Raw genomic sequence first — 21,887 nt, forward strand, 5'->3', positions numbered from 1 at the left:
TGCTAGCTCCTGGCATTAATCACCTGTCAGAAATTACCTTCCCCACACCTGACACCCCTACCTTGACAATTTTTGCCTCCTTGCTCATGAGTGATGGGATGATGGTTAGGCCCTATCCATCATGCATTTTGATCAGACTGTCATTCCTAGGTGACTCACATATCCTGGCTGGGACTAGGCCCCAAAGATGTCAGCCCCAAAGTGATATCTTGTGATGGTTGGGTACATGGTTCTGGGAGCAGATTGATGGTAATCAGGGTTTGCTGTATGTCAGCACCAGGTTGCCTGCTATGACACATGAGCTGTGCACTCATATAAAAGTACAGTGTGTAGATGATGCTGGCCTGGGCATACCTCTTTAGCATAAGGATGAGCCTAATTGGATAAGTGCTCAGCTGTGCCTCTTTTGGGGTCAAGGACAGGTCAGAGAAGGACAGAATTCTAAACTAGTAAGAAGGCAGAATTTCTATGTTCTGTGAACAAATGACTCATAATGCCTATTGATGCCAACCTTGGAAACACAAGAATTGAAAGTGTTAGAGAAGGTCTATAGGACTCTGAAGACCAAAACCCCAATGTAGAAAGATGGGGAGAGTGAAATCAGAAACATCCAAGAATGGACCTTGCTTTCAGAAGAAATAACAGTTTGCAGTTAGCATTATATGCTTTGGGTAATTAATTTCATAATTCAAGGTCAGTGAAATCTTTCTTCAATGAGGAAGACCAAAGACATGGTTATGATTATGATTATGATTATTATATTTTTAACCATTTCAGTGTCCCTGATTTGCAATCAGCATTAAGTACTGCTGCTCTCTTTCCTTCTTGAAACATTTTTCTCCTCCTCATCATCATTTATTTAATAACCTAGACCAACCTGAAATTCCTTCTCCTGTCTTGAATCCTTATTGAGCCATTCTTATTTAAATTTATTTTGTGGTTTTGGTCTTATTATATAACTCTGTACTTTATTTTCATAGTACACTTTACTAGGTATGTTTTATTGGGACAGGAGTTTTTATAAACCTGTCATCTAAATGTATCGTTGTGTTTGTACCATTTCTCTCCTAGTTGATTAGGAGGTTTTTGTGATTAGGGATTATATATTATATCTTATCCATTTAGCCCTAGTGTATACTTTGGGAATGTTTATTGATTGATAATATTTATGCTTTTGTCCCTGACAACACCTAACACAGGGCTAGGTACATGCTTATGGACAGGTTCAGGTAGGGACTGATGTCTTGTTTAGAACTGTGTCAGCAAGCCTTCCATAGGACATATTCTGCACCTCTTTCTAGATACACAGATGCCATTTCTATTCTCGAGGTCGCGGAATCCAGCAAATTGAAAACATTTCTTGGGTCTTACTCAGTAAACTCTTTGCAGTTGAAATGGTATCTGTTTCAAATGCCACTTATAGAAGCCAATAATAATACAAGAGCTTGATCTTGACAGCAGAGAAATGTGTTAACTTTCCCAATGTGCCCTATTTACTGTAATCTTGAGTGAATTTCACTTTTTTTTTTCTTCTTTACTACCACTACTTCAAACTCTCTCATTTGAAGAGTAATTTCTTTGGAATACTGCCCAGGTTAACCAGGGGCCTCTTTTCCCATTTTGGCTCCTAATGTTGTCCTTAAACTGTCCTTAATTTCTTCTTACTTTTCTAATGCTTACTAATAATCTCTTGTTCTTTTACTCTGTTCACTCCCTCACTCATTCACTCACACATTCTTTCACACACCAGCTGTTGCCACTGACACTCCTTGTTTTACCTTTTACTAGCTATGTGATTTTGGCTTTCTCTGTGACTCAACACATCCATAAAATAGGGAAAATAACAGTTCTGCCTTATAGGGTTATTATGAAGAATAAATAGTTGTGTGTGTGTGTGTGTGTGTGTGTGTATGTATGTGTGTGTATTGTCTAAGTATGTAGCACTTAGAATCCTATGGTCAAAATATCTGAGAAACCTTAGACTGAGCAGGTTAGCATTCCCTACTGTTCATACCCCATTCTGGGTTTTGAATCATCTCTCATGGATTACTGCTATAGGTAAGTATACCTAGCACATTCTAAGGTTTGTTATTTTTATATTCAGAGAGAACTGAACCAAATGCATTGGAAAGGGAATTCTAAGCTTCCAGAGCATTATACCACCCCATATAGGCCAACAACAGATTAATATTCCTCAAACACAACTTTTGTCACGCTATTCTCCTCACAAAGCTTCTCTGGCAAAGGGAAGAGAACATTATGGCAGAGGACTGGCTGATGTGCAAATCCAAAGAGCTCAGCATAAACTCAGCTTCCATGAAACACTTGCTCATTCGTTGATCTGCTAACTTGTCCATGTCAGATAATGTACAAGTAGCTCTGTCTGTGATCATGATTCCCTGCTGGGTGCTAGGAATAGCAAATCTGAGATGCAGAAAAATGTAAAGGGAGCAGATTAAAAAAAATTTTTTTTAATTAGCAGGTGTTAAGCTAGCATTCCCAAACTGAATCCTGAGGAATTCTTGGAATATTATATAAGGAAAGAAGAATCCTATGGTCAAAATATCTGAGAAACCTTAAACTGAGCAGGTTAGCATTCCCTATTGTTCATTATGGGTTTTGAATCATCTCTCATGGATTACTGCTATAATCACTTGCTTCGACTCTCTGCCTTTCATTCTTTCCCTTTCTAGTCCAACCCTTCTACTCTTGACAAAAGTCTTTCTAAGACATAGATCTGGTCACACCACTTCCTTGTTTGAAACCATTGGCAGCTCCTCATTACCTATAGCATCGAATCCAAATTTCTTAGAATGTTTTACAAACACTTCAGGATCTGGGCCACAAACTGTGTTTCCAATCTCTTCTCCAATCTCCCTCTTCAAATATACCCTATACTCTGTTCACAGAGCTTTGCAATTCCTTGACATTCCATGGACACCCATTGCTTCTGGTCATACTATTTTCACTGCCTGGAATGACATTATCATGTTCTTCGTACAAACTTAGTTAATCCTCATAGCAACACTACAGGGTATGTACTATTATTATCCCATTTAACAGTTGAGTAAGCTGGGGTGAATAATTGTTGGGTAACTTGGTAGAGGTTATACAGGTCATAAAGTAATTGATTTGAACCCAGACAGTCTAGCTTTGAAGCCAATGCCTTTAAGCCTTTGGCTTCCCTGCATCTGGGAAGCTGACAGAGAGAAACAGGTAAACTACTAATCCAGTTCAAGTTAAGCTCCTTTTGACCAAATATACATTCTACTCCTCCTTCCAGAAGAAAACATAAATTATTATGCTTTCTCTTACTACGTGCATACATATAATGTTATATGTACACACTGTAACTTCTTATCGTCCTCAACAGCAATGCCTGTTCAGTTGTTTGCCCCACAGGGCTGTCAGTTCCTTATGAATAGAGATATTTTAGAAATATTCTGACATCAATCTCTATTTTAACAGCCAGGCACAACACCTTAAGTTTCATGTTAGGCACTTAAATCTTTATGGAGGTGAATTAAAATGAATCTGCTTGAAGGTAATAGGAGGCCCTGGTGACAGCTTGGTTATGATTCTGCCCAACAGTTCCCAGACACACGACTGATAAATGCAAACTCCTTGTCAAAAATGACAGTATCTGGTAAGCTATGTGCTGCAAGCTTTTCTGAACTGTAAATGTCACAGCAAGGTTTAGAAATGTAACTCAAAATACTTTTGAGAAAGTCTACCTTAGTCAAGAACTCTTCCCCCCAAAGTGGCCTTGGAAAATCAATTTGGCTTCCTGTCTGAGATGTGTTGGTCACTTCTAATACATGTAGGTGTCTTTGGTATGCAGAAGCTCTTCCACAATCCTTTCAATATCAGAATCAATCCCAAGTGCCTAGATCTGGCTTCTGTTCAGTGTTGCAAGTCATGTGAAGAGCTCTCCAACAATCTAGAAGGCAAGATTCACACACACATTTGACATCTACTGAGCACCTCTTACACACTGGGCTCTGTTCTCAGGCCAAGGATACAGAAATGGACAAGACACAGCCATTATTCTAAAAATAGTTCACAGTCTTACAGAAGGCAGGCAAGGAAGTCAATATTATGGTATGTCACATTGTAGAGCCATGTGACAGGCTGCTTAGAGAACAAGAGGGGGTCTCTAACCCTGTGGGATTAAGAGGCTTTCAAAGTAGCTTAGTTTTGTAGGGGATGCTTGGTTTGGGACTTTAAGGTAATAGAAATAAGTCAGAAAACAGAAAAATTCAATTGCATTGCTAATTCTTCCCCCCTATATCTCTTGAATGCGTCTGCTATTATCCCTTTTTTTGGTCTGCCAGAATAGCCTAAGTAACTGTTCCACCCACTTTCTCTATTGTCTTTCTTTTATTCATTCATCACACAAAGCCAGAACAATCTTTTTAAAACATAAATTAAGCCATGTTACAACTTGGCTTAAATCTAACCGATAACTTTTGATTACACTTGGAATAAAACTCCTTGCTATGAGCTATAGGACTGCTTGATCTGAAGCTACCTCTTCACCTACACCTCATGCTATGTCCTCCATACCATACTCCAGCCACACTGGCCTTTATTAATTCACCGAACTTTAGAAAATCTTCCATAGTTAGAACTTGTATATGTTTTTTTCTTGGCCAGGAAGTCTTTGTCCCAGGTCTTCACCTGGCACATACCAAATGTCACCACCTCACACTCATCATTCCCTTTTGTCTCTATGTTAACCCTCTGTTTATTTTCCCTTCCCAGCACCTATCACAATCTATAATTATTTTATTTATATTTATTTATTTATTGTTGTTGTTAGTGTGTGTGGGGATGTTCTGTTTCTTTGTTATCCCCACTCTACCACAAATTGCATGAGGCCTTGGATCATGTTGCCTTGCTCACCATTTATTATTAGCCCTTGGCTCAGTGTCTGACACACAGTATATACCCCCAAAATATTTATTAAATCAGTAAAGGAAGGCAAGGGGGCTTGCAGACACAGTCCACTTAAGATCTACAATAATTAATTGTGATACATTTGTGGTGATGGGGGGATGTATGAGTGTTAGGACATGAGATTGAAGAGGCAGCCAAGGGTTAGGTTGTGAAGAATCTTTTCTGCCATTCAGAGTAGTGACAACGTCATCCTCAAATGATGGGGAACTGCTGAGGAATGGTAGAGCAGTGAGTGTCTTGACATATAATGAAGTTTTAATGTTTTGTCCAAGGTTACCCATGTAAGAAAATATGATCTTGGGAACAAATAATGCTTAGCAATTGCCACTCACTTCTCTATGGACTTCTGCAGGATTTTGAAAGAAAATGCTTTATTCTACCATTGGCCTAAACACAGCAATCATTTCTTATTCCTTGATAATTGCTAACTATATTATTGCTTTTTTTTCTTCTTCCAGTGAGGGATAACTTTGGAAAAAGGCAGTAGGTAGAGCACTTTCTGATCCTATTTGTTAAATGGTACAAACATTCAAGAAAAAGTATGACCACTATACACCATTCTTTGCCTCTATTCCCACCTGAAACATAAGACAAAATTTATATGTAATCACTTGTCATTTTCACACTCTGACAAACTCTTCTAATATTTCTATTACCAAAACACTGTAAAGTGTACTAAATACACATGAGATAGTGAAGATTTTATGTTGCTTTCTAAACCGACTCTATTGCAAAAGAACCAAGCTAGCCAGCTCGGTCTCCCAAGATATATTTTTGCAAGGGTTCAGATAACATACAGTGTGTTCTGGGTTCTCCCTCTGCCCAACCCCAATTATTTGAACAAAGATGTCCTTTTGATTAATTTCTACAAGTTTCAGCTTTACTTAGGAAAGTCATCTGCTTTGGGTATTTTTCTAGGAAAAGCAACATGTTGAATCTGAAAAAAATTTTCACTTGGACAGTATTTATCAAAAAGTAAATTATTAAGAGAGTCACATATTAATGACCTAAATGGAGTCCTATTATATCCTTAGAATATATCTGATGTAATTGAGCAGTGCTACCTAAGAACCTGCTAATTTTAAACTCAGACCACAAGTTAACAAATTTGCTAATACCCTTAAATCTAATTCCTGGCAATATATATATATATATATTGTCTTTCCATCATTTACACCAAAGCTTTTAGAAATTCTTGGGGCGCCTGGGTGGCGCAGTCGGTTAAGCGTCCGACTTCAGCCAGGTCACGATCTCACGGTCTGTGAGTTCGAGCCCCGCGTCAGGCTCTGGGCTGATGGCTCAGAGCCTGGAGCCTGTTTCCGATTCTGTGTCTCCCTCTCTCTCTGTCCCTCCCCCGTTCATGCTCTGTCTCTCTCTGTCCCAAAAAATAAAATAAACGTTGAAAAAAAAAAAAAAAAAAAAAAATTTAAGAAATTCTACTAATAGTTTGATAGTTTTTCTACCAAATTTAAACAGAAATAATTCCAAAGTATTAAACAGAAGATTTGATTTTTAGCTTTTATTAGCCATAGTTTTTATATCTGAGACACTTCTAATACCTCTTGCATCCTCATCAGAATCTAAACAGTTCCAAAGAATATGTACAAATACTCAACTTAAACACCTCCTTCCTACCTGGTCCCCAAAGCAAAAGATGGTAATTGTTTGGGGACAATTTCTCTTCAGGAGACCATCTGGATCTACTCCTTGGGGCAGCACAACAGACCTTTGTTCTTGATTATCTTATCGGTTCCTCCAGTTGGATGCATCACATAGAAAACTTTCCTATATGAAAAACTAGAGGAATTCAGGATCAAAATATGGGCCTTTTGCATATATTTTATTGGAGTCCAAATTCATATTAGATTTCACAGGATATAACATATCTGGACCTATAAGGCTATGAAACACTTTTGCTTTTAGTGCTATGAATTTCTCAACAAGATTTGAACATTTCTGCTACAGTAAACATTTAGCTGCACTAAAGTAGTTCCCACAAGGTAGCTCACTGTGTTTCCATCAACACTGAGCATGCTCTTCACTCTGGAAGAAGGTGAAAGTCTATGACATGGTAAGTGGGAGTGGGGAGTCCAGACTTCACTTTCCACTTTCATTTTTCAAGAGCAAACCTGTTATTGTCAAGTAACTCTGAAATTCCACTTTGAGATGAAACTGAAATTGAGCTCTGAAAACCTCCATTGAAAAGCACCAAATTACAGATGAATTTATGTTTAAATACCAGACTCACTTGCTTTCTGATAATTCCTTATAGATGAAGAGAGGGAAATGTGTGCGTGGAATCTGGGATGACCATTTAGCCCATCCCTCTTTCTCCAGTCATAACCTTATTGATTTCCCCAACACTATGGCATTTTATATGCCATAAGTAGTATGTGTATCTTCTATTGGCAAGTTGTTACAGGCCATACAACAAAGAGTGATGTTTAAATGATCTTCCTTTCATTTAACCTAGCTAAAAATATTGAGTATTTGAATTATCTAAACATGATACAATGTTGTATTGAATATGAATGTTTAGAATGAAATTAGAAGGTATATCACATATTTCCCATCAAAGACCATACCAGATGTCTTTGGAAGGAAAAGACAGTAAGAAGCATGGCTAGTTTGGGAGAAGGAGCATTTCAATTCCAATAAAGCATTTTGGGAAGTATGAGATTTTTATAAATCTCCTACTATAAAACCCTTTCTTAAGTGAACCCAAATATTTGGTTTACACTGAAATATTTATTGTTAAATTACTTAGTTCTCATAATCAGAAGATAGAACATTTCTTTTAAAACAATGACTTCTTTTAATCTTATTTTAAAGCCAATTCTAAGTCTTAGTCAATTAAATAGGCTCTGCTAACAGGTACATTCCAGGCTACAAAGACAGCAGATAGGAAATGACCAACTCAGTGAGTGCTATGAGAGAGGACAGTGTTGATCATTTCCTTCTGGCCTCTCCATGTCCACTCTGAGTTCTTCTCCTATCCTACTCTGTGCCCTGTAAGGCTGATACATGTGGACAGCACTGACAGGTGCCCTTGCCCACAGGCTTTCAGTTGGTTCTACCAATAAGAGGCACTAGCAGTTGACAGAGGGTGGGAAGAAATAAAAATGAGAGAAGTTTCTCTCAGCTCCACCCCTGCCAGGTCATAGTGGGCTGGCCTAGTCTCTATACCAGACGGTAATTCTTTCTACACAGCGACCCTCAGTGGGTTTTTGAAACCGTTCTTCCCTGTTACTTTTTCAGAGTAGTAACTGTGCCCACTACTATTAGACCCTAGGTCCTGTACAATTTATTTTTATAAGCCCCATCCTATCTTTGAAACATTTCTATACTACACTCAACTCAATTATGAAGTTTGAATGTGCCTTTTCTTTCTTGCTGATAAAAAGACCGGAGGGCTCATGAACTAGTAGTGCAATCACATTCTCAGAAATGTGGCAGGCTCAAGGTCCTTTTGCACAGACTTTTAAAAAATATAGACTTCATGTTTAAAAAAAGTTTTAGGTTTGTGCAAAATTGAGAGGAAGATACAGAGATTTCTCATATATCCTCTGTTCCCATCCATGCATAGCCTCCCCCATCATCAATATCCCCCACCAAGTGATACCATGCTTTCACAGAAAATGAATATAGAAAAAATATAATGATTGATGCATGCCATTATACATTCATCCAAACCCATTGAATGTACATTACCAAGAGAGAACCCAAATGTAGGCTGTGGACTTCGGCTGATAATCATGTGTCAATGTAGGTTCATCAATTATAACAAATGTACCATTCTGGTGGGGGATGTTGATAATGGGAGGGGCTATGCATATTTAGGTGCAGAAGGTATATAGGAAATCTCTGTACTTCCTCTTAATTTTGCTGTGAACCTAAAACTGCTCTAAAAACACAAAGTCTTTAGAAAAGAAAAACATTAACAATTTATTTTAAATTTCAGGAGTTTATAAGAAATTCAATGATGTTGGGGTGCCTAAGTGGCTCAGTCAGTTAAGTGTCTGGCTTTTGGTTTCAGCTCAGGTCATGATATTGTGGTTTCATGAGTTCAAGCCCTGCATCAGGCTCTGTGCTAGCAGCGTGAAGCCTGCTTGGGATTCTCTGTCGCCTCTTTCTCTGCCCCTCCACCACTTGCATTGTCTCTTCCTCTCTCAAAATAACAAATTAATTTTTTAAAAAAAGAAATTCAATGATATCTATATTTCCACTACGGAATAAAATCTTCTGCCTAAATGAGAGACAATAAGGAAGAATTGAGAATAAACCCAAAGGGATATATAAAACCAACAAATTCCTGTTTTCCTGTTGGTGGAAGTGTTTTTAACAAAACTAGTTTCAATGGTCTGAAAATAAGAGAGAAGGCTCTGAGCATGCTGCTTCGCCATGAATCCTAGGACCCAAGAATATCTGGAATACAAGGTATCTGAGATATTTTCTTACATCCGTTTCCAGTTCTTGAATACCTGCATTGGCAATTCTGCCAAAGGATGGCTCAGCCTTTGTGAGCACATTTCTGGTACCTGGGAGCAACTTATAGCTTGAGGCAACTCAGTCCAGTGTGAACTGATCTAATAATTTAGAAAACTCTTCCTTCCATTGAGCCTCAATCTGCCACCCTGTGGCTGCCATACACTGAATCTAGTTCAGCCCTGGAGGGCGGCATGGAGTGAGTCTAATCTGTCTTCCCCTGACAGCCTTTGCAAATGTGAAGACAGCAATCATGTTCACCCTACATTTTTTTCATCCCCAGGCCCAAATCCCTAGTTCCCGGTGGTGGAGGCATGATCCTCTGGACATACACAATATTAATTTTATCAATGTGCTGAACTGAAAGTTGTGTTTGAGATGTGACCCGACCTAGCACAGAATGGTGCTATCCCCTTGTACATTCCAAATAGTGTATTTCTATCAATGCAGCCTCAAAATACATTATTTTTATTTTTTTTCAACGTTTTTTAATTTATTTTTGGGACAGAGAGAGACATAGCATGAACGGGGGAGGGGCAGAGAGAGAGGGAGACACAGAATCGGAAACAGGCTCCAGGCTCCGAGCCATCAGCCCAGAGCCTGACGCAGGGCTCGAACTCACGGACCGCGAGATCGTGACCTGGCTGAAGTCGGACGCTTAACCGACTGCGCCACCCAGGCGCCCCGCAAAATACATTATTTTTAAAACAGCCCCATTATACTGTTAAATGTTAGGAGTATGAAGGCATGGTTTTTAATATGATGGGTTAAGAGAACGTGGAAGAAGTTTTACAACATACCTACATATGTAGTGCATTCTATCAAAGTAGACAGAATGCTAAAATGATTAGGGTAGTAAAAACATAAATTGTGAAGTTTGAATTTCTTTGTGAATTTTTGTATACAAATTGGTGTTAAGGTGACTCACATAAAGGACCTAAGACATGGTGACAATCTGTCTTTCACCCAGTGCTAGTTCTCCTTTCCTAGGCATACAAGCTGTTTCAGAAACTCACCAGCAAAGTCCTATAGTCAGAAGACCTGAATTTCAGTCAAGTTCACTGAAGCCCTGAAGATCAATTCATCCTTTGGAATTATTCTCTGTAAATTGGAGATAATAAACTTTGCCAACTTGTGATTATGAAATTAGAGAGTGTCAGGGACAATGCTGTGTGGAATCTAAAGCTCAATGCAGACAAACACTGCCCATGCAAGAGGAAGAGCAGGGACAGCTACAATGGTGTTCTTACGGTTACGGGCAGGGGAAAAGTTCTCCATTTGGTAACATTGCTGACCATTACCTAGCGCAGGTCTTGAGAGGAGTTTTTTCTTTTTCTGACTTTACATATACACTAAAAGCCTGGTAATAAGGTCAAAATTACTCCACATAATTACAGGATTTTGTTTTCTGCCTGTTAAATGGCCCATTCGCATACCAGAAGAAGCTTGATCATTGGTAAGAAGATAAGCTGGAAAAGAAGGAGAAGCTTTATGTCTAAACTCTCATTCATTGAGAGCAACCACAGAAAAGTAAAGTAAGAGAGACCAACTTTTCTTCCATTCCTGAGCTAGAGAGATACATATGCTAATGTTCTGGCTACTCTGTCCATTGAGTTTACCAACACTCAGCAGGGCCATTTTAAAGACAAGCCTCTGTGGAAACAGGAAGGAATGGAGAGGCATTTTCATAAGCATGTTGAATGTTGGCACCAGTACAATGTGTCCTTTGAATCGACCTGAGCACAAATTGACAAGGGAAGGCTTTCTGGAAGACAAGAGGAGGTGTCTGTGCCAAGCTGCAGCTCACTGAAGGCTTCTCTACTAACTTCTCAACCTGTTTATGAACAGAGGACTATTTTTTTTTTATGTGATAGTTTCTAAATCTGATATTTTCTATCTAACCAGGTGTAGAGATCAATGGAATCCTATTAATCCAATTGATATTTGACAGTTTTCAAGTAAAACTGAACCACATATGGAGTGCTAAAAGCATTCAGAATGATGTCTCAATGCTGCCTAGAGATTCAGTGGTAGCTCAGAAGACCAAAAGATAGTTTCTGCAGTCATAGTGCCAACTTAATTACCACATTATTTAGACCAGGTTTAAATAACTTAAATGAGCTTATTTATTAGCTAGAATTGTCTAGAAAAAAAAAGGAAAAGTTACAGCCATAGTCCAGTTCCTTTTAACACTCTCTCATCTGATTCTCTGTAGACCTTACAAGGTTGTCAGTATATGAATTACCATCCCTGTTTCCATATGTGTAATCTGAGTTCCAAAAGTATTAGACAGTTGCTTCAACACAAATGGAGTGTAAAATATATAGGTTTTCAAAAAGTTTTCTTGGAATGACTGAGTGGACTAAATGAGCAGTTAGCAATAGGCTCAGGTAGGGCTTGAGGCCAGTTCTGGGTTCCAAGTGTTTTCCCATTATACCACCATTGTTCAAATTTAAGGACTATGTAAACCATTTGCAAGGAAGGAAACTCTATTGGAATTAAATGTATTCTAATGTTATAATGGATAGTATGGCTCTGGTATTAACTTTCCAACATTCCTCAGTAAGAACCTGGTGAGATCATTTCACATTTTCTTTTGTCATTAAGGTTTTACATTGTCTGCTTGTTATATGCTCTTTGATTTTGCTTCATGCCATTCTGCACTTCACTTACAGCTTCCTCTTGTCATTAGCTTTTCAGAGCAATTGCAGAGAATTCTCAGCCTTCCTTCAGCAATTGTGTCTTGTTCAGATTTTAAATTGATTTTTAGCTATTCACACTCTGACTGCTAGTGTTCCTGCCTCCACAATTCATGATACTAGAACAGAGGGACAGGCTGTTAAACATACTGACTACAGTAACCTTATTTCTGTGTTTGTCCTGTGCTACAATCCCATTTTGCATCTTTGTATTTTGTGATCCACATTTCTGTACAGGTGCTGCCTTATGGAGTGTTGGGAATGAGGGGCAGGGTGACCACACTCTACTCCTCTGGTAGGGAACACTTGGAAGAAGTCTCAGAATAAAATAGGCCTTTCCTTGAAGCATCTGATACATGCTCCTTTCTCCTTTTGCCCATAATAGGGGATGTGGGCATTCCCTACTGTGGCACGTTTTTAGGTAATTGATGTTGCCACTTCAGATTAAGATGAAATTTTGGGTGTCAGCTATGAACTGCTTCAATGGCTGTGATCAGTTAGCTCTCAGTTTACCAATTTGTGTTCCACTGAGTTGAACAGTAAAAATCCTTGGTAGTTTACCTGAAAGGCCATGAAGATGACTTATGGGCCACAGCACACAATATTTCTTTTCTGTACTTTATCTAGACAAATAAGTGCTTATAACTCTGGATTCAGGAAAGACTGTTTATTCTTCAGAACTGACATCCCATTAAAAAGAAAATAAAGTAAGCATCAGGATTAGTCCCCTAAGCTTCCATCAACAATTTTGCCATGAATGTCTGTGTGTTTTTCCCCTGTCAGCTCCTGACACCCAAAATGCATTTTTCTATAGAAACTATCATGTTACTCTTTTTTCTCCCTTCTACATTTGCCAGTCTTCCCTGACCTCTCACAAAAATCAAGACTTACATCTTAAAAATCACAATAAAAGAATAAGAAATGAAAACTCTTGTGGAGTCAGAGTGATGGCAATACCTTTAGCAAAAACCTTGGAAAAGAGGGACCTGGCACAGTCAGGCTGAGCACAATGACTTTAGGGAACCAAGGAGAAGTACGAGCTGAGGGAAAAACAAAGCTCTGTTTCACAGTGCTAAACAAATTTTACTGGAATAGGCAGCTTCTTCCTTATACTTACCAATCATATCAGCCTTTTAGTTATCACTTATGTGAAATGAAGTCAGAGAAACAAGGATACATTTTAGTTAGTCAAGTATATATAATTCAATGTGTCTAAGTCCTAGATTGCAGGAGAAAAGAATTTGGAAAACCAAAAGGCTTGTTATAGTAGGTAGCTCACTAGCTAGGATCTGGGAGATAGAATGGCTATGACAGATCTGGATTTTATCTGGGGATTTAATACCAAATCACCTAAATTTGTTCTTTACACTGAGCAACTGAGATTGAGGACAAAGTCATTTCTCTTTTCAGGCTGTCCCTGGTGCTTGTTTTTAACTGATAGCAATTGGATAAAACTGTTTGAAACGGGAGCTTTGTTATCCCCGTTTCTGGTCCACAGCCCTAAGGGATGGTCCTATTAGATCCTGTTGGGTGATCATAAAGAGAGAACCCATCTTGTCTTTGACTCCAAGGAGAACTCAGGAAGGTAGATGAGAAGAACAGAACACTCCTTTTGTTAAGAAAGAAAATACAGATAAAGAAGATGTGGTATGTGTATGCAATGGAATATTACTCAGCCATTAAAATAGGATGAAATCTTGTCATTTGTGACAACATAGATAGACCTAGAGGGTATTATGTTAAGTAAAATAAGTCAGAGAAAAACAAATACCATATGATTTCACTAATGTGTGAAATCTCAAAACCAAAACAAATGACAAATAAGCAGGAAAACAGGAACAGACTCATAAATACAAGAGAATTGGCGGTTGGCAAAGGAGAAGGGGAGGCAGGATGGGTGAACTAGGTACAGGGACTAACAGATACAAACTTCCAGTTATAAAATGCATAAGTCACAGAAATGAAAAGTACAGCATAGGGAATATAGCCAATAATATTGTAATAGTGCTGTAAGGTGATAGGTGATTATACTTACAACAGTGAGCACGGAGTAATGTATAGAATTTTTGAATTACAGTGTTATAAACCTGAAACTAATATATTAACTATACTTCAGTAATAATAAAAAATTGAAAAAAAGGGTACAGATTTTTATCAGAGCACAGGATGCTGCAAGACAGAGGCAGGTGTTCTAAGTGGCCTGGTATCAAGTGATTTAAATTTGTTTGCTGTTGTTGTTTAACTTTTATTTATTTTGAGATAGAGAAGAGAGTATGAGTCAGGCAGGGGCAGAGAGAGAGAAAATCCCAAGAGTCTCTGCACTAAAAAGTATGGAGCCTGATGCAGGGCTCAAACCCACAAACTACAAGATCATGACCTGAGCTGAAATCGGACGCTTCACTCACTGAGCCACCCAGGCACCCTGTTTGTTGTTCTTACTGATCATTTGTATTCCAGAATTCTTATACAGTAAACATATGTTCCTTACATCATTAAAAGGAGTAGTAAATTGAAATGGGTATTTGCAAAGTGTGTCTATAATGTTGCAATACTTAGGAAAATAATTCTCTATGAGGATTACCATACAAGTCATTCTGATGTCATAAGTCACTCTTACTGCTGCTAAGAGCCTAAAATCTGAGTTTGAAATTGGCTATGTTTTTCTTCAGGAATTTCATAAATACTGACCACTACCATGTGGCAGATACTTGTGTGAGCCCTGGATATATGATGAACAGGCACAGTCCTCAGTGAACTTACAGGAGCTAAAACTGGCAGGCATCACTCAGTTTCCTCTCTTGTAACATGGAAATAACCACATTTCAGTAGGTCATTGTGAAGATTAAATTATTTAACATATGTGAATTCTCCAAGGGCAGAGCAACTATTCAATTAAATGTAGGATCTGAGAGTGTTTGAAAGCAAAGATGAGCTATTAGAATTTCAGGAGATAAATATTAGCTTACTAACAGAAGACATCTGGTATGAAACCCATGTATCTATGTTACTTATTATGAGTTTATGAGAAAACACAGTAACTTGTTCAAATATAAGCTGTTGAATTTAGCTCCTATTTTGATTTACCTTTCCCACAGACCTATTGGTACGAAATATCCAAGTGATAGAATGCCGTTAATACTCACTTCTTTTCACCTGAGGGGCAAGTCAGTTTCTAGACATCCCAACTCTTCATGGTTCTACCTAGAAGATCAGATAGATGTCTTGGGAAAATTAACAAACTATTTCACTAATGTCTTTCTCATGGTTTTAGCCACAGGCTCCTTTTTCATGGCAGCCTTTACATAGAGCCATGTGAATAGCAAACCATGTAGAAATGAATGAGAAAATGAAGACATTTAAAAAAGAAAGTCCATGAAAGGTGGCTATAAAAAAAGGAGGTTCAGATTTCCTTTTGCGGAAAACACATTTTAATTTCCCCCAGTCACTAAATTAAGTCATTCTACCCTGGGAAATGTTGTACCATTTTTCCCTCTGAAAGCTCCTTAAAAAAATAAAACAATCTTTTTTAAAAAATCATTTTTCTTAAACTGACTCAGATAAATTCACCATCCAAACCCTCTTTTTCTGCATCTCCTCTCCACACTAGGTTCCCTGGGGCAGAGAGTTGTTTCCCAGAGTACCCAGGAAGCTCTGCCAGGTACTCGGCAGCCATTGGGCTTCCATGCACAGCAGAAGCCTCTTGTGTAAAATGAGTGCTTCCTTTCCAGTGGTCACAGAGCCTTTAGGACCCAGCCATGCACTGAGTAAGAATTGTGGCCGGCAGCTGAGCGGTGGAGTGTGGTACAGAGAAAGTGAACTAGGGGTTTTGGGTCAGGGGCCGTCAATAGATGTACAAGTGGTTAAAAAACTTCTTTAAATTCTTGTAACTATATATTTCCACAATCTGTAAAATGGGAAGAATATTGTCTACTTCCTAGGGTTATGACTAGGATTAAATGAGAAAACATAGGTAGACAGTAAGCCTGGACAAATACTAGATGATTTTTAAAATCTTAGTATTGCCTGGTACTATGGACTGAATTGTGTCCCTCTCCCAAATTCAAATACTGAAGTCCCAACCCAGTGTGGCTGTATTTGGAGATACAGCTTTTAGGAGTAATTAAGGCTAAATAAGATCATAATAGTAGGATCCTACTCCTACAGGATTGGGGGCCTTGTAAGAAGAGGAAGGAAACACTTAATATAAGATCTATTGTCTTAGAAATGTTTAAGTATACGATATGACATTTTTAACTATAGGCACTACGCTGATGGTAAAACTCTAGGACTTTTTTGTCTTGCATAACTGAAACTTAAAATCTTTTGACTAATACCTCCCTGATTCTCCCTCCTCCTAGGTCCTGGCAACCACCATTCTACTCTTTGCTTCTGAGTTTGACTATTTTAATTAAGAGTTCTTATTATACATACATACATAATAATAACAATAATAATAAATAGAACAGGAGGAGACTTTTAGATGTGATGAATAGATTTATGGTATAGATTGTGGTAGTGGTTTAATGGGTGCATACTTATTTCCAAACCGGTCAAGTTGTATACATTTGGTACATATATGCACAGCTCTTTGTGGTCAATCACACCATGACAGAGTGGTTAAAAAAAGAAAGAAGAAGAACAGCACAAGCACAAAGGAAAGGACATGTAAACACACAGCAAGAAGGTGGTTGCCTGTGAGCCAGGAAGAGAGCTTTCACCAGAATCTGACCATATTAGCACCTGGATCTCAGGCTTCCTTGCAAAACTGAGAGAAATAAATGTCTGTTGTTTAAGTCACCTAGTCCATCTATGGTATTTTATTACAGTATAATCTTGCACTTACCCCTTTTGCCAAACATACCACCTTGAAATTCTCTTCCTTCAGCTCTTACAACTAGTATTATGCAGTTGTTAAGAGCCACTCTAGACATTTACCAACTGTGTGACCTTGGGCAATATGTTTAACCTCCTTGTGCCTCAGTTTCCCATCTTTGAAGCAGGTTAATAATAATACCAACCATATGGGGTTGTTGTAGAGATGAATTTAGTTCATGGACATTCTGAATGAAAGGCAGATAAATAGCAGATTGTCATTCCTAGAATGTAAATCCTGTAATAGCAGAAACATTCTTTTTTTTTTTTTTTTTTTTTTTTTTTTTTTGCTTCCCAATGTATCTCAAGCACCTGGAATTGTGTTTGGCACATAGTCACACTACATAAATATTTCAGAGTGATTGAATCAATGGTCCTCCCACCTTTCTGACTGGCTTTCCAAGCTCTCTATAATTTGACCATACTTAAGCTTTCCAGCCTTATTTCCCTTTCTAATCAACTCAGAAATGTATAGCTATATTGACTGACTAGATATTTTTTTGTCTAAGTCCTACATTTCATATTTTATTTTCCTTGTTCCACCTATTTCTTCTACTTGCAATGTCTTGCCAATTTCCAACCTACCTCAGCCTCCTAAGTCCTACCCATCTTCAAGAGCATCTCAAACTGCATTCATGTTAGTAAGTGTTTATTAGATTTGATAGACCATCCTAACTTCCAGAAGATTCTTCAGCTCCCCTTTATATTCGCTATCTCTTACAAAGGTAAATGTGCAACTCCTCTACTTCCTGCTGCACACACAGACACACATAGTCACAAACATAGCATCCCAAAGGCTCCCTAAGGAACAGGAAGTGGGATTCTCAGGGTCTTACCTCCTCAGACCCTAAGAGCCCTCTCTGCTCTCAAATGGAAACATCTCATAAGGCCTGGTTTGGATTTCTTCAGCACCTCTTCACAACTTTCCCCAAGGAGTACTACTTTACCAAGACAGAGTAGAAATATCTAGACAAGGTTATCATACATTAGAATTCACTGCTTCAGTTTGGGGAGTACTTTTCTAATACAATTTGAGATGACCTTAGGAGAAACACAGAAGGTTATAAAGTTAGAATTGATTCTCAATGTGTGGAAGGTGATGCTCACAGATGAAGAGGATGCCCCCAACACCTTAGTTCTTTTTTCTCCCCTCCTCTACACAATCAAGTTCATGACTGCCTAGTGCATCCCTGGAAAATGAACAGGCTCTTTCTATTCTGAAAGTCATCAGAGATTATGCCAAAATTTAATGAAAAAGGGGCAAGAGGACAGAGAACAGAAGTATCTGAGAGACCCAGTTTCCTGCAGTAGCTTGGCCTCCATGGAATTTGGATAGAAAGCTCTATAATAAGTTTGATATGTTTTTATTTTCTTCTCTCCCATGACTGTTCTGCTACCTATTCCCCTCCCTGAGATGTGCCCCCCCCCTTGTTAAAGTATATTTGTTTGATCAAATCCTAAGCCTGCTTACACAAACAGAAGGTGGAGGTTAATTAAGCATAGCTATTTGTTCTTCTGGGGAGACGAGAGGCTCTTCTCTACCAGTGCCCCCCAAAGACAACAATGATATCATTTCTACGTTCTTTTTTAATCTTTTTTAAAAAATGTCTATTTATTTTTGAGACAGAGTGTAAGCGGGGGGGAGGAGCAGACAGAGAGGGAGACACAGAGTACGAAGCAGGCTCCAGGCTCTGAGCTGTCAGCACAGAGCCTGACATGGGGCTCAAACTCATGGACCATGAGATCATGACTTGAGCTGAAGTCGGACACTTAACCAACTGAGTCACCCAGGCAACCCTCATTTCTCAGTTCTTAGAGCCTTTCCAACTCCTCACAGTTGTGAATGGATGCATTCTGAGGACACAGTTGCCACCTACTGGATTAAACATGCCTTTTCACGGTGGTAAATGGGTTGGAGTATAGTCTCATAATATCCAGAGACCTGAGGCTGTGGCTACAAAGTTGCTCCAATTTGCTCTCTGGGTCTGTCTCTGTTTGGCTACATTAATTCTGAACTAATTGTTGCCTTATCTAGGAATCTGATGAGTATCATAATTAAAGCACCTAAACTTGGGGCGCCTGGGTGGCTCAGTCGGTTGGGTGTCCGACTTCGGCTCAGGTCACGATCTCACGGTCCGTGAGTTCGAGGCATGCGTCGGGCTCTGGGCTGATGGCTCAGAGCCTGGAGCATGCTTCCGATTCTGTGTCTCCCTCTCTCTCTGCCCCTCCCCTGTTCATGCTCTGTCTCTCTCTGTCTCAAAAATAAACGTTAAAAAAAATAAAAAAATAAAAAAATAAAGCACCTAAACTTATTTTTCCTGCCAGAATATTCATATCAACCTTCCATTAACTCCCAGAGAAGGTAGACATCACACATAATTAGAAGCATTGCAATAATGCCAACCTACATTGATCTCATGTATTCTAGTGTACAGGGAACTTTCATACCTATAACTGCAGATTACACTCGGTATAACTCACTCCATAAGGAAAGCCTGGAGACTATAATTAGCCCTTTTACAAATAAAGATTCTTAGACAGGTTGGCTAAGTGATTTTGGCTTATAAAATGGCAGAAGCAAATCTTCTGTTGAATAAACAGAGGGAAGGATCTCTTAGGAAGAGAGTGGGAAAATGTAAGTAGGTCCCAAAGAAGAATTTTATGAGGTGTTAGACAAAAAAAAAAAAAAAAAAAAAGAAAGAAATCTGATTTACCTTGTATCAGATTGATTTAATTAATGTGTAAAGATTTCTAAATGAAATAACCTGTACCAGTCACCTTTCTGGTCTCTTTCAGTCTATTGATAGCCTGCCTGCCCTTCTGTTCTTACCACCACCAATATGCTGCAGGCACAAAAATCCAACCTAATACTATTATGTCACGTCATGTCATCTTGGATCATATCCTATCATTTCTCCTGTGTAAAACCCTCTGATAGCTTTCCATTGCTCTTAGGATAACGTCCATGCCTTCACATTGCCGGTAATGAGAGCCAGCACATTCCCATCCCTAAAGGTCTGTTTCTGCTCTATCTTATCTCCCATTCATCCTCGCTCTCCCCAGTCCAGCCATACCTTCAGTTCTTTGAGTACTACTCCCCCTCCACATCCAGACTCAATTATAACTTCCTCTGGTAAGTATTTCCTGACCTTCCTAACTAGGATGAACAACACTCTTATGGGTTTGCATAGTCCCATGTCCCTGCCCTTGGAGAGCTTAGTAATTTCATGTTTATTTGTGTGATTAGTTGATCCATTTCTTGTTTTTCACCTACATGGAGAGGTAGAGGTGACCAGTTGGGCTCACTGTTGTATCCCCGTACCTGCCACCACACCTGGCATAAGTAGGCACTTAATAATTAAAATGGAGAATGAAGGTGATCCTTCAAACTAATCCTCATTAAAATGAAAATTCAATAGAAAGCTATGTCCCTCTTGGTAAGAATCCCATCTACTTCTAAATTTGTTAAAAAATTTTTATAAGTAAGAGTTTAGTCTTAAAGAACTACTAAGGACTTATGTAAATGTCTCCTCTTTTTTCATTTTCACTGGGAACAATCTACCTGGCCCTTTTCTTCTCCCTATCCCTCACTTTAGGAAGTAACCAAACCATTTTCTTTAAATGGCAGTGAAATACTGCTGGTGAGTAATTCCCTAGCAGGCAGCTCTTCAGGGTCAAAAACACTGCTCAAGTGCCCACCTGTGTGTGGGTTTTAGAATCACTCATCCTAATACTTGCAAGTGAGGACCTCAGTGGGGTCAGATGTTGAGCCTCTGAGGAAATGACCACCTTCTTCCAACTTCCCAGCTCTTTGTTAAGAACCCTACCTTGAGCTTATTTATACTGAGAAAAGCTTTTTCAGCAGACACACACCTGTTCCTGAACATCCTGAGAGTGAGCTGTGGGGTTTCCTCATGAAAGGGTCTGTTCATGCAGAGCTCAGTGAGTCTGACTCAGAAAGAAAAATGAGTAAAGGAACTTTTTCCCCCCAAAACACAGCTCTGTCCAAAGAATGTGCTGATAGAAGAGAGTTTTAAGGCAAAAGAGGCAAAGCAAATAAGAGGAAATGATCCAAAACCATGTTGAACAGAGTTTTCTTTCCAAAAGCAGATATGAGGGGCGCCTGGGTGGCTCAGTCGGTTAAGCGTCTGACTTCGGCTCAGGTCATGATCTCGTGGTCCATGAGTTCGAGCCCCGCGTCGGGCTCTGGGCTGATGGCTCAGAGCCTGGAGCCTGCTTCCGGTTCTGGGTCTCCCTCTCTCTCTGCCCGTCCCCCATTCATGCTCTGTCTCTCTCTGTCTCAAAAATAAATAAACGTTAAAAGCAGATATGAATGTATATTTTTCTGTTGGATTCCTTCAGACAGAGAACTGGAGCTCAGCAGATTAACTGGCAGATTAACAATGGTCTTTAAATTGCTAATTCTTGGTGAAGGGAAAGAAGACTTGAAATCGGCTAATTTGGGGCTGTTGTTGGTTAAGGCCAACATATTTGTGTCAGGAGTCAGGAAAGGATTAACTTTCCACTTGATCTGTGGATGTGCCTCAGGGGCAGCGAAGTTTTGAAGGAAACAGACCATTGGAGGATTTGTGTTTCGCTCCATCAGTTTGGACCTAAGAATCTAAGAAGACGCTTGTAGCACTGTCTTTCCTCTTAGCAGATTTTTTGCTCTGAATCATCGCAACATGTAAAGCCCTGACACCTAGGATATCCTGAGGGGGAAAGCAAGAGAGAAGGATGTAATTGTGCCAATTCATCTGGCCAGGAGACTGAGGGCACAATGTCCTTTGGGCAGAATAAATTGTTATTTTGGGACCTTGTGTTGATCATTTTGGCAGTAGTATCCTGGAGGGACAAATCCAGAGTTGCAGA

At 39.1% G+C, this 21,887-nt stretch overlaps 1 long non-coding RNA gene across 1 annotated transcript; it reads left to right on the forward strand.

Annotated features, from left to right (window-relative positions):
• Positions 1–517: 517 nt before the first annotated feature.
• Positions 518–2,589, forward strand: LOC131516544 (uncharacterized). The gene is made up of 2 exons (XR_009264140.1): positions 518–693; positions 2,483–2,589. It is a non-coding gene; the product is annotated as an uncharacterized LOC131516544 (long non-coding RNA).
• The last annotated feature ends 19,298 nt before the right edge of the window (positions 2,590–21,887 follow it).

This window comes from Neofelis nebulosa, chromosome 7, assembly GCF_028018385.1.
Source record: "Neofelis nebulosa isolate mNeoNeb1 chromosome 7, mNeoNeb1.pri, whole genome shotgun sequence".
NCBI lineage: Eukaryota > Metazoa > Chordata > Mammalia > Carnivora > Felidae > Neofelis > Neofelis nebulosa.